Source organism: Populus alba, chromosome 1, assembly GCF_005239225.2.
Source record: "Populus alba chromosome 1, ASM523922v2, whole genome shotgun sequence".
In the NCBI taxonomy this organism is placed as follows: domain Eukaryota; kingdom Viridiplantae; phylum Streptophyta; class Magnoliopsida; order Malpighiales; family Salicaceae; genus Populus; species Populus alba.
Window position 1 is genome coordinate 1,652,006 of NC_133284.1, and position 14,304 is coordinate 1,666,309.

The following is a 14,304-nucleotide window of genomic DNA, read 5'->3' on the forward strand; positions in this document are numbered from 1 at the left end:
GTTGAAAATTTCAATAAATGTATAGGAATTTCAATCTATGTAGACAATTGATAATGATTTAAAAGTACTATTAAAATAGATTGAATAAGTTTGATTTAAATTAGCATTAGGTAATTTATTTAGTTTATAAAATTAATTAATACATGTAGTCATCAATATTCTATATAAATTTGATATAAGTAATGAATGTATCGAGATTTACCCGAAGGGTTGCACATGATAGATTATTGTAATTGGGTTGAGGGTTTTATTAATTATACATTAATCCAAAAACTATTAGTGGGGGCGATATTAAATGTCTATATAAAAAATGTAAAAATAAAAAGTTTTTCAATCCAAATATCGTAACGATACATCTTCTACAAAAAGGGTTTATTGAGAAATTCATGTATTGGTTTGCACATGAAAAACCATATGTTCCTTACGTGACCATGGTAGGAAGGATAGTTGGGTTAACTTCTAACTCTAGCAATGTGCATGGAGTTGTAGATGACAACAATAATCCTTATATAGAAATATGGTTATGAATGCGATGAGAATAAATCAAGGTTATATAGGTAAATGCTTAGTTATAAATGAACTAAATGCAAATGCGACTAGTTTTTTTTTTTATCTTTCAAAAGACTCCGACAAACCATCATAGGATAAGTGTACAAATCATAGTAAATTATCAGTCGTTGCACAAGTATTCACAATAAAGTTAGATCATGGGTTTAGTGAGGTCAGTTACGATATAATTGTTGAAAGGACGAGAAGCATTCTACTTGAAAGGAATAGGTTGAAAGAACAGTATTATGATGTTAAATCCATGATAAAACTCCTTGGCCTAGGATATCAAAAAATTGATATGTGTCCACACTTCTTCATGTTGTAATACCTTGAAAATACAGAGTTGGCCGAGTGCAGAACATATGGGCATACATGTTATAAACCCAGAACTGGCAGGGCAAGGACTCTTGTTTTGGCCGAGTGCAGAACATGTGGGCATGTTTGTTATAAACCCAGAACTGGCACGGTAAGGACTTTTATTGCACATTAAAAAACTTAGATACTTCTCATTCTCTCCTAGACTACAAAGGTTATTCATGTCTCTAAATACTAATGAGCATATAGCATGGCATCATTCACATGATATTGTAACAGTCTGACTATACAACTTGATCAATGTTAAAAGATCCCAACATATCCTCTTAATTTAAGGGTAATTTTTTTAAAAAAAAATTATCAAAAATTCAGCAGAGTTTCGTTTGTATTTAAGACATCCCAAGTTATCGACTGCTATCAATTTACTCAATCAACCCATCATCACAAAGTCTCATAATTCCAGACCTTATATCAAACATAATAATTCAACACCTCATACAATCCACACAATATATATATATATCCTACAAGTTCAATATGAACATAGTCTACATATCATATCATAAAATTTAAAAGAAAAGGAATACTAACTTGTAAAGAAAGCATTTACAACATAATAAGTGTTCTTAAATATTTCAAAAGGGTTAATTACAAGATAACTAAAATACTACATGTTAAGCTGAACTTTTATAAATACATCAAGATTTACACAAAAGTATACTATATAAATGTATTAATTCCCTTTTGTTTAAGTTAAATATTTATATAAGCTTGACAAAGTAGAGTCCTAAACTAATTATCTCCCTTGACAAAGTAGAGTCATACCCTTATGTTGATAAAGAAATATATATATATATATATATATATATATATATATATATATATATATGCTCATGTAATGTATACGAATGAAGTATTAATTTTCTATTGAATCCATAAGAATTCTAATAGAGAACTTATATTTTGCTTATAAATCTTTTAAACCTAATTAACACTCATTTTCATATTCTTATTTACTTGCATGAACTGGGTGACCTTGCAAAGTCTAATCTTGTAATTTATTTTTTGGCAATCCTATCACGGATGCCATTAGCCAAAGCTAATCTTACAATCCTATCACGAATGCCATTAACCGAAAATCTTGTAAATCATCTCCCATCAATCCTATCACGCATGTCATTAGATGTCATTAGCCGAAGTTAATCTTGTAAATCATCTCCTTGTAATCCTATCATGTATACAATTAGCCGAAGCTAATCTTGTAAATACACTAGACTTTATTTACACTGAACACGATATTTATTGTAATTGCATTCACCAGAAGAATTTTAAATTGTATAAGTGCAAATAAAAGGAAGATCACGCACCTGCTTCATCTGTCTCGCGACCTCCCCTAACAGAAGATCTAATCTTGGTTGCTCCTCCCGGTATGAATTAAGATTTTGATCTTTAACTAGTTGAAGATTTTCAACTCCCTCCTTTCTTTTCTTCTTGTTCAATTTTCTTATTAATCCTTTGCACATAAGTGTTTATCCCATCTATAAACTCTTAATCTTGGATGGGTTCTTGAAATTTTAGTGTTTCTCTCTTGATTTTGCAAGAATGGATGCAAAACTCCCTATTTTCTTTTCTTATGGTTCCTGCTGATTTTATTTTTTGGTGAGGAGAGGGTATTTATACTCTATAATTTCCTTTATTTGCATTTAGGCCCCTTTTTCTTTTAAGTGTATTTTTCTCTTCAATTACATCCAACCCTCAACAGTACCAAGATTATTATGTCTTGAATTATTTTGCCCATAAATTTATATTAAAAAATTTATGAATTCTTGTTTTTATTTAACCATATGCATGAATTTCTTCACTTTTATTTATTTATTTATTTATTTATTTATTCCCAGGGTTTATAGATGTAGTGGATGTAGTCATGGTGTACCCATTCGATCGATGGTAAAGCCTGGAAATATTTTAATAGGGAGCATCATCAGCTTTCAATTGAATCAAGGAACATTTATCTTGAGTTATGTACAAACAGATTCAATCCATTCGGTTTATTTGAATTATAAATCCATAATTTGTTAATTATAGGGTTTATGAGTTTTTGTTATTGGAAATGTCAATTTATGTTATGATGAGTTAATTGTGGTTTAGATGACATGATTAAGTGTTTAATTGAATTTTGTTGTTGAATCTTGAGTTTATCATAATAAATAATATATATACTAGTTGTTGAATTTAAAATTGTATATAAAGTTAGTTTGTATATATAATACAATAATTAGAAATAAAATTATATCAAAAAGTTAGAAGCTATAAAAATTGAATAAAATCAATTGGTTTGTGACAACATATTATTGATGTATATTTGCAAGTAAATAATTTTTGGGTAGTCTTTTATATAGGGGAGATGTGATCGAATTTTTAATGAAAATAGGAATGGTTTATGGTATCTTAGTCCTTTAATTTGTGTAGACGCCTAGGAGAAAGTTAGTAGTGTGTCACACAAACATGATCTTGCTAATTCTTTTACCAGCACTTCCAACGACTATGAGTTGTTAAGTGTCAATCATGAATAGGCACCTGAGGCACATGCAGCCTCTCTCAACACAGTCTTGTCGAGTTCAATGCTACCACATCGAGGGGTGGTCCCTTAAAGCATGATTCATTTTCTCGGAAGTACCTTACTCAGTGGAAGCCCAACCACTAAATGTAAGTTTGCTTTCCTCTCATGCACTGCTAAAAAATAAAGAGTAGTTAATGATTTTTGAAAAATTAATTTCAATTAATGGATGCAATTTCAGGTTTGTGAATGTTGAGGTTGCACGAATGATAACATTGGCGATGAAATCTTTGATGGAAGTGTCATTATTTTAATTGAGTCAGGTTCCTAAAAATCTTAAGTTGAAACTCATGATTGATGCATGGTTCAGAAATTTATGGGTTAGTAAATTAATATTAATGAACTAATTCTTTTACAAAGTTGAATTGCAAGGAAGAATTTTACTAGGTTTAGGCTGACAACGATGTTGTAAGGAAGGTTTGGGAGAATCACGCTACAACTATGTAAGATTGAAATCAAATTAAATTTTTTTTTATCCAAATGATAAAATTTTATTTTGTATTTATTAACCAATAGTTCATTTCTTCAATATAGGTTGCGTGATTTTTGGTATGAGGCTTATAAAAAAGCCAAGCAATATACTATAAAAAGAGAGCTTCTAGAATGAAAAGACATCGCGGTTTGGAAGGATTTCAAAACTTTGAATGTCTCAAAGGCTGTATGGGTAAAATATACTCAACATGGGATGTCTAAGCATTTCTAGTACAGAGAACCAGAACAAGTAGATTCACGGTTCCGACGAATCCGATCCATTTGTTTCACAAGCAAATCAGATGGTAAGATTCTTTTTTTTATTACATCCATTTTTTTTTTAATTGTTGTTGTATATGAATATATTTAACTAACTATAGTTTTCTCTTGCAGGCTACGATTCTTGAATGTGAACCAATATCAATGGAGCTTTTTGTAGAATATCATGTGTGAAATGATGACCGTTGGAAAAAGGTGCAATAGTTTGTGGATAGTTAGGCTCAGTATTTCATAGTATATTGGATTTAAACCATTTATTTTTTTAAGTTATTATTTTTTTGAATTTGCTGACTTTTTTTTCTCAAGAAACATATAACTCTCAATTGCATGAGAAATACGGGGACAACCCTTCAACCCTTCTAAAACTCAATCCGAAACTATGGTTAGATGCATGATCGCCCAATAAACTTGATAGAAATCAGAATTATGGTATCTCAAACACTACGAGTGAGGACTTATGGACAGTCTGAAGTGTTTCAACCGTTGAATGCTCATAATTGATTCCTAGCACTTAAACTCTAGAGTTTGAAGCAATTTTAAAGCAATGAGTTGAAGCTCATACGATCTATTTTGCTAGTGAGACAGAACAACTTAGAGCTAAGATAACCAAACTCTGATGATTGTAAATGGAAATGAAATCATATATAGTTAATAGATTTATGACAGACTTTATTTTATTGTAGACAAGAAATGGTGGTAGAAGACAAGAAATGCCTAGTTATAGGATTTTATTTTCTTGAAGGGTTTTGGTGATAGATTTATGACGGATCCATCTTACCCGCTAGAGAATCATTGTGTATTTTATGTGCATCCAAACCTACAATGGGCATGCTTTAAGCATTGTTTGAAAGAGAAGACCTTTGTACTTTCAGGTGTCTATGCTTTCTGTTTCTTTGTCCATATAATGTTTATAAGTTAGATTTTCGTTCTTCTCCTTGTATCTTTCTAGGCTATAACACCCCTTATTCTGATTATCCGTGTCTTGATTTCTCGTCTAATTATATTTACGTTGCTTGTTATGTTCGGTTTCATGAAAATGTCTTTTTGACGAGTTTGAACATATATTAGCTCAAACCACACCACCCTCTCCTACACTTTTACCATCTTTAATGACACTTACCCCATTTTATTTCCAGATATCATTTACACCTACTACCCATCTCCAGCAAATTCATGTTAGTCATAGCCCTACTATCGTAACTCTAATTGTATGCCTTTGTAATGATCATTATTCAGGTACAGGTCCTGAGTACTCTTCACTCTCACTTGCCTCCTCTGTTTCCCCTGCACTGCCTCCGTCTGCATCTAGAGTGTGTTTGGTATTGCGGTAGCTGTTGTGGTTGTGATTTGAAAAAAGTTGTTTTATAAAAAGTACTTTTAATTGAGGTTGGTTTGAAAAAATAAGTGTTTGGTTAAAAATGTGGTTGAAATTGAGGTTAAAGAAAAAAGTAGTTTAATGTGTTTGGTCACTGCCTCCGTCTGTATCTAGAGTGTGTTTGGTATTGCGGTAGCTGTTGTGGTTGTGATTTGAAAAAAGCTGTTTTATAAAAAGTACTTTTAATTGAGGTTGGTTTGAAAAAATAAGTGTTTGGTTAAAACTGTGGTTGAAATTGAGGTTAAAGAAAAAAGTAGTTTAATGTGTTTGGTTAAGAATGCTTTTGAAATTGAGGTTATAAAATAATTTAAAATAATATATATTAATATTGATGGTTTTAAATTTAAATATTGTAGAATTAATTACTCCTATTACATCATGAAATAAAAAATACTTTATATAAAATATTTTTTATTATTCCATTAAACTATTTATAATTCCATTACATATAAAATTCATCCGATAAGAACTACAGTTTTCATAATTTTTTGAGCATAGATAAAATATTATCATGTATAAAATTAATATTACAGTGCGAGTGAATTTAATTCACTCTATCTTAGTTTTTCAAGAAAAAAAAATATTGTTCACATCACATTACGAGTGAATTTAATTCACTCTAAACTAGTGTTTTTCTTAATAAAAAAAAATTGTTAAAAAAATTAACACCCTTAATAAAAAATTAAAAAAAAAAGCACATGAATAATGCAATTCACTCCAAGCGAATAGTGCCTAATTCACATAGATACTGTTCACCTGGAGTGAACAGTTCCCAGGTGAATTATATTCACCTGGGTTGCAGACGTGAGAAGCAGCTGAGAGCTGCTTCTCATGAAACACAGTTTCAAGTAATAATATAGATGGGTCCCACATGAAAAGCAGTTAAAGTTTTTTGTTACCAAACGTTATGTTTACGCGGTCAGCTTTAAAAGCAGAAGCTACCACGTAAACAAACACCCACCTAATTTGCCACCTCCACTGCTGGTTCCCGTTCTTGGCCTGATTATGTGTTGGGTTCTTCATCGACAAGTCCTCCTATTGTTTCAACTCCTGGACTGAATTTGTGTGTTGATTTGTCTCAGTTCTCTCTTCAACGAGTCTCGACCAGTGTTTCTTCCAGTCCTCCTCAGGTTACTCGTACTCACTTGATGGTACTTCGCCCTCGCAAGTCCAAAACCGTCAACTTGAGTGTCTCGTCTGCCTTACTGGTTGCTTCTTTGCCTCAACAGGAACTGTTTACTTTTAAGGATGCCAACAAGTACTTGACTTCGCATAAAGCCATGAAAGAGGAAATTCAGGCCCTTCACTGTAATGATACTCGGACTTTGGTGCTCTTTCACTCATTCATGAATGTGGTTGGGAGTGGTGGAGTTTATAAGATTAAGAAGTATGCATATGGTAGTGTTGAGAGATATAAAGAATGGTTAATTGCTAGAGGATTCATTTAGCAAGAGGGATTGATTATTTAAAAACCTTTAGTCCAGTAATAAAGCTACAACAGTTGGGCTAGTGCTCGCCATTAATGTTTTTTTATGGTTGGTTGATTCATTAGTTGGATGTCTATAATGGTTTTTTAAATGATATTTTTCAAAAAGTAATGTACATGGAACAACCACCTAGTTTTTTCATCCAGCTTTTTCTCTCATAAAACAAACATCTCATGCATCTTACAAGTACTTGACTTGGCATGAGCCTTTTTCACCTTACTGATTGAGTGTGTTTTTGCTTAAATAGTAGGGAATGGTTTAATTTATTTAATTAGATGTATGTATAAAATTTTTTTATTTATATTTAATATTTTTTATTTAAAAAAAACAAGTTAAAAAACCTATATATTTGATTTTTTTTATTGAAAAAAAAAAATATCCTATCTATGACGGAACGTGAATCAAATAGATAGTTATAAAAGAAAAGAGGTGGCCATTGGACTATTCCCTACTGTTATCATGCGTGTAAACAATATATTTTCTTACGTCCATCAAAGAAAAGGGAAACTAATGAATCCCACCAAAAATCTCTCTCTCTCTGTCGCTCTCTCCAGTAAGAGAACTTTGAACCATTCATTGAATTTTATTTTCTTACATCAATGATAGAAGACAAGACATGTTAGTCTTATGACTCTATTTTCTTAGCGGCCTTCGATGATAGATTTATGACGGATTCATCTCACCCACCCAGAGACCGCATTGCAGTTAATGTACATCCAAACCTACAACAGGACCATTTCAGAGGCCATACTTTAATCATGGAAATATTTGGCAGAGAAATCAGAGTAGTACGTACCAATTAAAGAATAAAAAGAAAAGAGAGAGAAAAAGAATAATCTCTTTCACAATTATATAAAATAGTAAACTGTGGATTTTTCACTATAGCTCATCTATAGTGAAATGTATTTAAGGGTATATAAAATTATTATTTTATCCTTTATTCTTTAATTTATAAAGCTTTACTCGAGGGGTAGGATGATCTTTGCACACATTCAATTTGTTATTCTTGATTTGTTTGGGGGTAATATTTTCTTTTCATTTTTTAATAACAATGCAATTACCTTATTGCCCTTAGAGAGTAAATAATTAGAAACTTTAAGTGTAAGAGCCGTATGGTTATTTCAATTTTATCATAAGCAATTGAATTATGCAATTACCCTTATAATGCAAATTTGTTAGCCTTTCCTTCAAGGGTTTGATTGTTATTTTCTAATGGTTTTTTTTCTTTTGTATAATTTTATGAACTTCATTACCCTTACCATTCAAATTTTGTAGCCTTGGCTTCAAAGGCTTTGTTGTAATTTCATAAGGTTTTTTATTATTTTTGTTGTTGTTGTTGTTTAGTTACAAGGGCATTTTCAGTTTTGTTCATATAAAAAAGGCTACTGACTTGTGTCTGGCACACATCAGCTACTCCGTCACCTTTGGGCAACACGTGAGATTGGCAACAGTGGTTGAAATCAAACTTTCACCTCACCATTAATTTAATGCATCTCGATGTCCTCTTCCTTTCTGGGTGACAAGTGAGTAGTGAGGTATGGTTTGGCACTAATTGACTTTTCTTTTCTTTTATTTTGTTTTTTGTTTCTTTTCCTTCTCTTTCTTCCTCAAATTGTGTGCTAGCTAAGCAAAAGATTATATCAGTCCTTCAATTTATTTTTTCTTTTGATTAAGTCTTTCTTCTCTTAATTGCAATTGTTTTATTTATATTGATTGATTCTAATTCAATTTTTTTATTCCATCCCTAATTGTTAGAATTTGTTAGTTTTTTTTTATCAAATTTGGTCCTTTTGTAATTGCTATTTTTTTATTAAATTATTTTCTTGATTTATATTTTTTTCTTCAATTCCATCTTTGAGCATTTCTTTTCATTGAATTTTTATGTCAAGTTTGGTTCCAATTCTTTTATGCGTTATTTTTTTAATCATTTTCTTAATTGATTTGTTTTTTTCAATTTCATTGCTAAACATTTAATTTCATTTAAATTTTCCCTTAACATTTAATTTTAGTTTGTTTTTATGTTGAATTTTATTTTTTTTTTATTTTGCATTGTTTTTTTATTGACTTTGTTTCCTCAATTTCATCTCTCAATATTTGTTTGGTTAAGAATCTTGCTTCTTTTTATAGCTTTGCCTTTAATGGGGTTACCCTTGTTTCATGACTTGGTAATATATCTAAAAATTTAGTTCAAGTTGACTTTAGTCTTTTTTTTAAAGCATGCTTTTCAAATATATTTTTGGTAATTTTTTTTTTTTGCTTTACTATTTACGGGGTCATCTTAATTTCATGTCCTAGATCATGTTTTTAATTTGTTCACGCGGGTTAGCTACCAAGTTCAACCTAGGCTTTTATTTTATCTTTTTTTATATGTTTTCAACATATCAGTAGGTGTTCATTCCTTATATTTTTTTGATATGTTCAGCTTTTCATAATATTTTTTATGGTATGGGTTTATTCAGTCATATTTGTTTGTATTTATGTTTAATCCATGGGTTTTTTTAGGGTGAATTTATCTTTTATTTATTTAAATAAAAAAAATTAGTAAACATAATCTAGTAAATATCTCATAGTTACAATTTCTTTCTTTGTTATTATTAACAACTTTTTTTATTTACATAAATAATTATCAAATGAAACTTTTATTTTTTCATGTAAAAAAATACATTAGAGCAGCTTGCATGCCTGGTATTTTTAAAAACAAATTGTAACATGCAAGTCAAATTCATGATTTTAATTTTTTTTTCTTTACCATTTTTTTGGAAACAATATTATTTTTTTATACCATTCTTTCGGTTCATTTTTTATTCTCATGTAATTTGTTTTTTAATGTTGTTTTCCTCGCACTTTTTGATTTTGAAAATTTATTTTACACGGACTAAGGAAATGGTGTTTTATTGTAACAATTGCAACATTGTTTTATTTTTTGGCTACATTAAAAATTAGCTTGAGATTTTACATATTTTTATTAATACATATAATCTTTATTATATTTTATTATATGTAAGTGTTGACTTTTGTGATTCAAGGTTTAGATGAGTTGAATAGAAACATTAACACTTTGTTTCTATTTTTCTTCAATCGATGGATGTATTAATACTTTATTTCAATTTTTCTTCAGCCAACGGAAAAAATTTTTTCATCAGTATATCATGATAACCTTTACCGACATAATTTTGCATCCCTATATCCATCGGTAAACACTGAGAGAAATATTTCTTTGGTATATACCAAGGGAATTGCAATGGGAAAGTAAGGGGAAAAAAAGTCAAACAATATGATGACGTGTAACTCATATAAACAACGTTACCGACATAATTAACTCGTGTAAAGTACATTCATAAATATAACGATGGTAAAATTCTCTTGGTATATACCAAGAAAATTAAAAAGGATATTATAGTGGGAATAATAAAAAAAAAAAAAGACAAATCGTACAATGACATGGCATTTGTACTGACAAAATGACTAACAAAATTATTCCATCGATAAATTCGTCAGTAATATTTAATTTTTGATCTGGCAATTGACCCTCTTCTCCCCCTCCCCCATTTCTCGTACATCCTTCTATATTTTTTTCTATAACAAAAAACCACCCCTTCCTTCCTAATTTTAAAATAATTCAACCTCCTACAACAAATTCATCAGTTGGATATTCAAGATGTTTTCTTGAATGGCATTATTTAGGAAGAGGTGTATATAACAAAACCACCTGGTTTTGTTCATCCTACTTTTTTGTCTCATGTATTTCATCTTCATAAATCCTTGTATAGCCTGAAACAAGCGCCTTAGGCATGGTATAACCAATTGACTGAGTTTTTACTTTTTATTAGCTTTCCGGCTTCTAAGGTTGATACCTCTCTTTTTATTCTTTCTTTCAGTGGTGCTATATTATATTTACTTATGTATGTTCATGAAATTTTATTGATCGAGAGTAACTTAGTTTTGCTTCAATGATGGATTACTATGTTGAGTTTAGAGTTTAAACTTCAACACTTAAATTTTATTTTATTTTCTAAATTTTTTCTCCTTCTAATTTAATCCTTTAATATTCTATCAATTGTTACCAAATTCTCTCACTAACAAAAAACAAATTGTCAGAAAAAGAAAAAAAAAAGAAAAAATATTATAGTGATGAAACATTTTATGGAATTGACTTTATAATTGAGGATATTCCCTTCTTCTTTTTCTTATTCTTCTTTTTAAATTCGAAGTTTGAGATGATTAGTTCTTCTAGATGCACCAAATTTTTAATATAGTTCAGATAATATATTTAATCTTGATTAATACACAAACTAATCCATGTATATATAAAAATAATTTAGTGTAGTTAGAAAATAAATAGATTTAACGAGATGCATGCCCGCGCGTTACCACAGGCTTATAAAACAAATATATTTGATTGTGTTATAATTGTGAACTAACGTTGTATAAGTAATAAAAACTAAAGAATAGTGGAGCCAATATTTCATGAAGGGAAAAAAAAGTTGTGTTGGTGATAAAAAAAAACTTAGAGACTGAACAAAATGATTTGTAGTAATCCACAGTGTTTTAGGAGAAAAGATACAGTTCTTTCACCATATGATTTAGCTTTTCTGTTAATAAAAAGCAAAATAAATTACAAAGCTAAATTCTTTACCAACTTAATATAAAAAAAAACCAACAAAGATAATTTTGGAAGGAAAAAAACCCATAAGAAAAAACGTTATAGCAACTGACAATATTTTGTTAGGAAAACTACAGTGTTTTCCCCAATAAAATAAAATAAAAAACCATTCAGAGAAATACTGTAGCAATCTATAGTGTTGTGTGAGAAACACTACAACGCTTTACCCATATAATTTAGCTTTATTGTAATTATAATTTTCAATCAATTTAATATTAAAAACAAATCGACAAAGATAATTTTAGAAAAAATCATAAAACAATCATATGGGGAAACACTGCAACAATTCATAGTGTTTTTAAAAAAAAAATTACAAAACTAAATTATTAATCAGCTCAATATTAAAAAAAATTAAATCGATAGAGACAATTTTAGAAAAACAATAATAAAAAAAAACACCAAAAAAAAGGGGGGGAAATCATGTTAGAAACATTGTAGCAATTCACATTGTTTTGTGATGGAAGCCACAATTCTTCCCCATATGATTAAACTTTATTATAAAATTAAATTCTAACCAACTCAATATTAAAAAAATTAATGAACATAATTTTAGAAAAAAAAATATTACAAAAAAAAAACACAAAAGAAACTGTAAAAAAACCATGTGAGGAAAAAATGTATTAATCCATAGTGTTTTGTGAGGAAACATTTGTATTTACTTGTAATTGCAATTTTTAACCAGCTTAATATTTTAAAAAATAAAATTGATAAAGACAATTTTAGAGAAAAACATAACAAAACAGGAAAAAAAAAAAACCAAGTGGGAAAAAACATTGTAGCAGACACAATAATTTACGAGGAAAGTTGTAGTGCTTTCCTCACATATTGTAACCGTAATTTTTAACCAGCTCGATATTAAAAAATAAAATCATAAAAGATAATTTCAAAGAAAATCATAAAAAAATAAAAAAAAAAAACCATGCGGAGAAACACTGTAGCAATCAACAATGTTTTAAAAAAAAATTATAAAACTAAATTCTCAATTAGCTCAATATAAAAAAATTCGACAAATATAATTTTTAAAAATAAAAAATAATAAAATAGAAAAACTATATGGGAAAAAACTGTAGATTGCTACAGTATTTTAAAGGGAAAAAATTACAAAGCTAAATTTTTAACTAGTTCAATATTTAAAAAGTAAAATCAACAAAGATAATTTTGGGTAAAAAAAAATAAATGACAAAAAAAGGAAAAAGAGGAAAGTTGGGAAAAAAAATGCAAAAAAAAATGGAGGAATGTAACTGTGGATTACTGTTGTAATTCACAAAGCATTTGGGTGTGGGGAAACAATGATTTCAAAAAATAAAATCGACAAATATAATTTTTTAAAAAATAAAATAGAAAAACTATATGGAAAAATATCGTAGTAATACACAGTATTTTAAATGAAAAAAATTACAAAAAAAAAAAAATTTAACCAGCTCATTATTTAAAAAATTAAAATCAATAAAGATAGTTTTGGAAAAATAAGAGAAAAAATAAAAGAAAAAAAAAAAAATTGGAAAGTTGAAAAAAAAAACAAAAAAAAAAAAAGGAATGTACACTAAATCATTGTCGTAATCCATAATATATTTAGTGTGGAAAACAGTGATTTGACCCTATCATTTAGGGTGTTATGTATAATGTATAATGTCAATTCTTCAAAATAGGTTAAAGAGAATAGATTTAGGGCATTTATTTTTTGGGATGTCAAGTCAGGCATGGACCAGGTAAATGCAGCCACATGCATCACCTCATGGAGTCCAGTTCATTAGAAAGAGATCATTGATGCGATATATCTGTCGTCATTCAAAGAGGATCACTCATTTTTTCACTTCATTTTCTTTTCTAATATCTAGTTACATTTTATTAATCACCATCAATCGTGATTAGTTAATGTTAACTGTTTTTTATTATAAAAATTTGTGATTAATTGTGAGTATGTTTTACTCTATAGCTTGACAGATGAATTCAAAACCTAATCTAGACTGGTTTTAATTTCACAAAACAATAAAAAAAAGAAAATTAATTTGGTATAATCTAATTAAAGATTTCATAACCTGATTTATTCAATTAAAAACTTTTTATTTTAAAAAATCAAAATAATCTCATTTAGATATTTTTTTAAAAAATAAATTAGTCTAGATTTACTTATATAATCTAAAACTCTAGCTTTACATGGTATACTATAAGAATTTACATTAAACAAAAAACTGCAAAAACCATTGAAATGACTTAATCAATTATTTTAATAGTTTAAAATATTAGGTGGAATTATAAAATATTATTTATATTATTTTTTAAGATATTTTTTTCAAATAAAATTTTTTTAAGTTTGAAACCCATATATATTTATATATTTATATTTAATTTTTATCAAATAAATAAAAATAATAAAATTCAAATTTTTTATTCATTAAATCATTCATACCTTATAAAAAAAATCAATTCATTAAAAATTTAAGTACTAGAGACGAGGCTAGCTGGTTGATGACGGTGTCTTGTCGGTGAAAATGATGCCTAGCTGTTTGCTGCATGTTTTGTCTTCTTGCAATAAAATATATAAAGG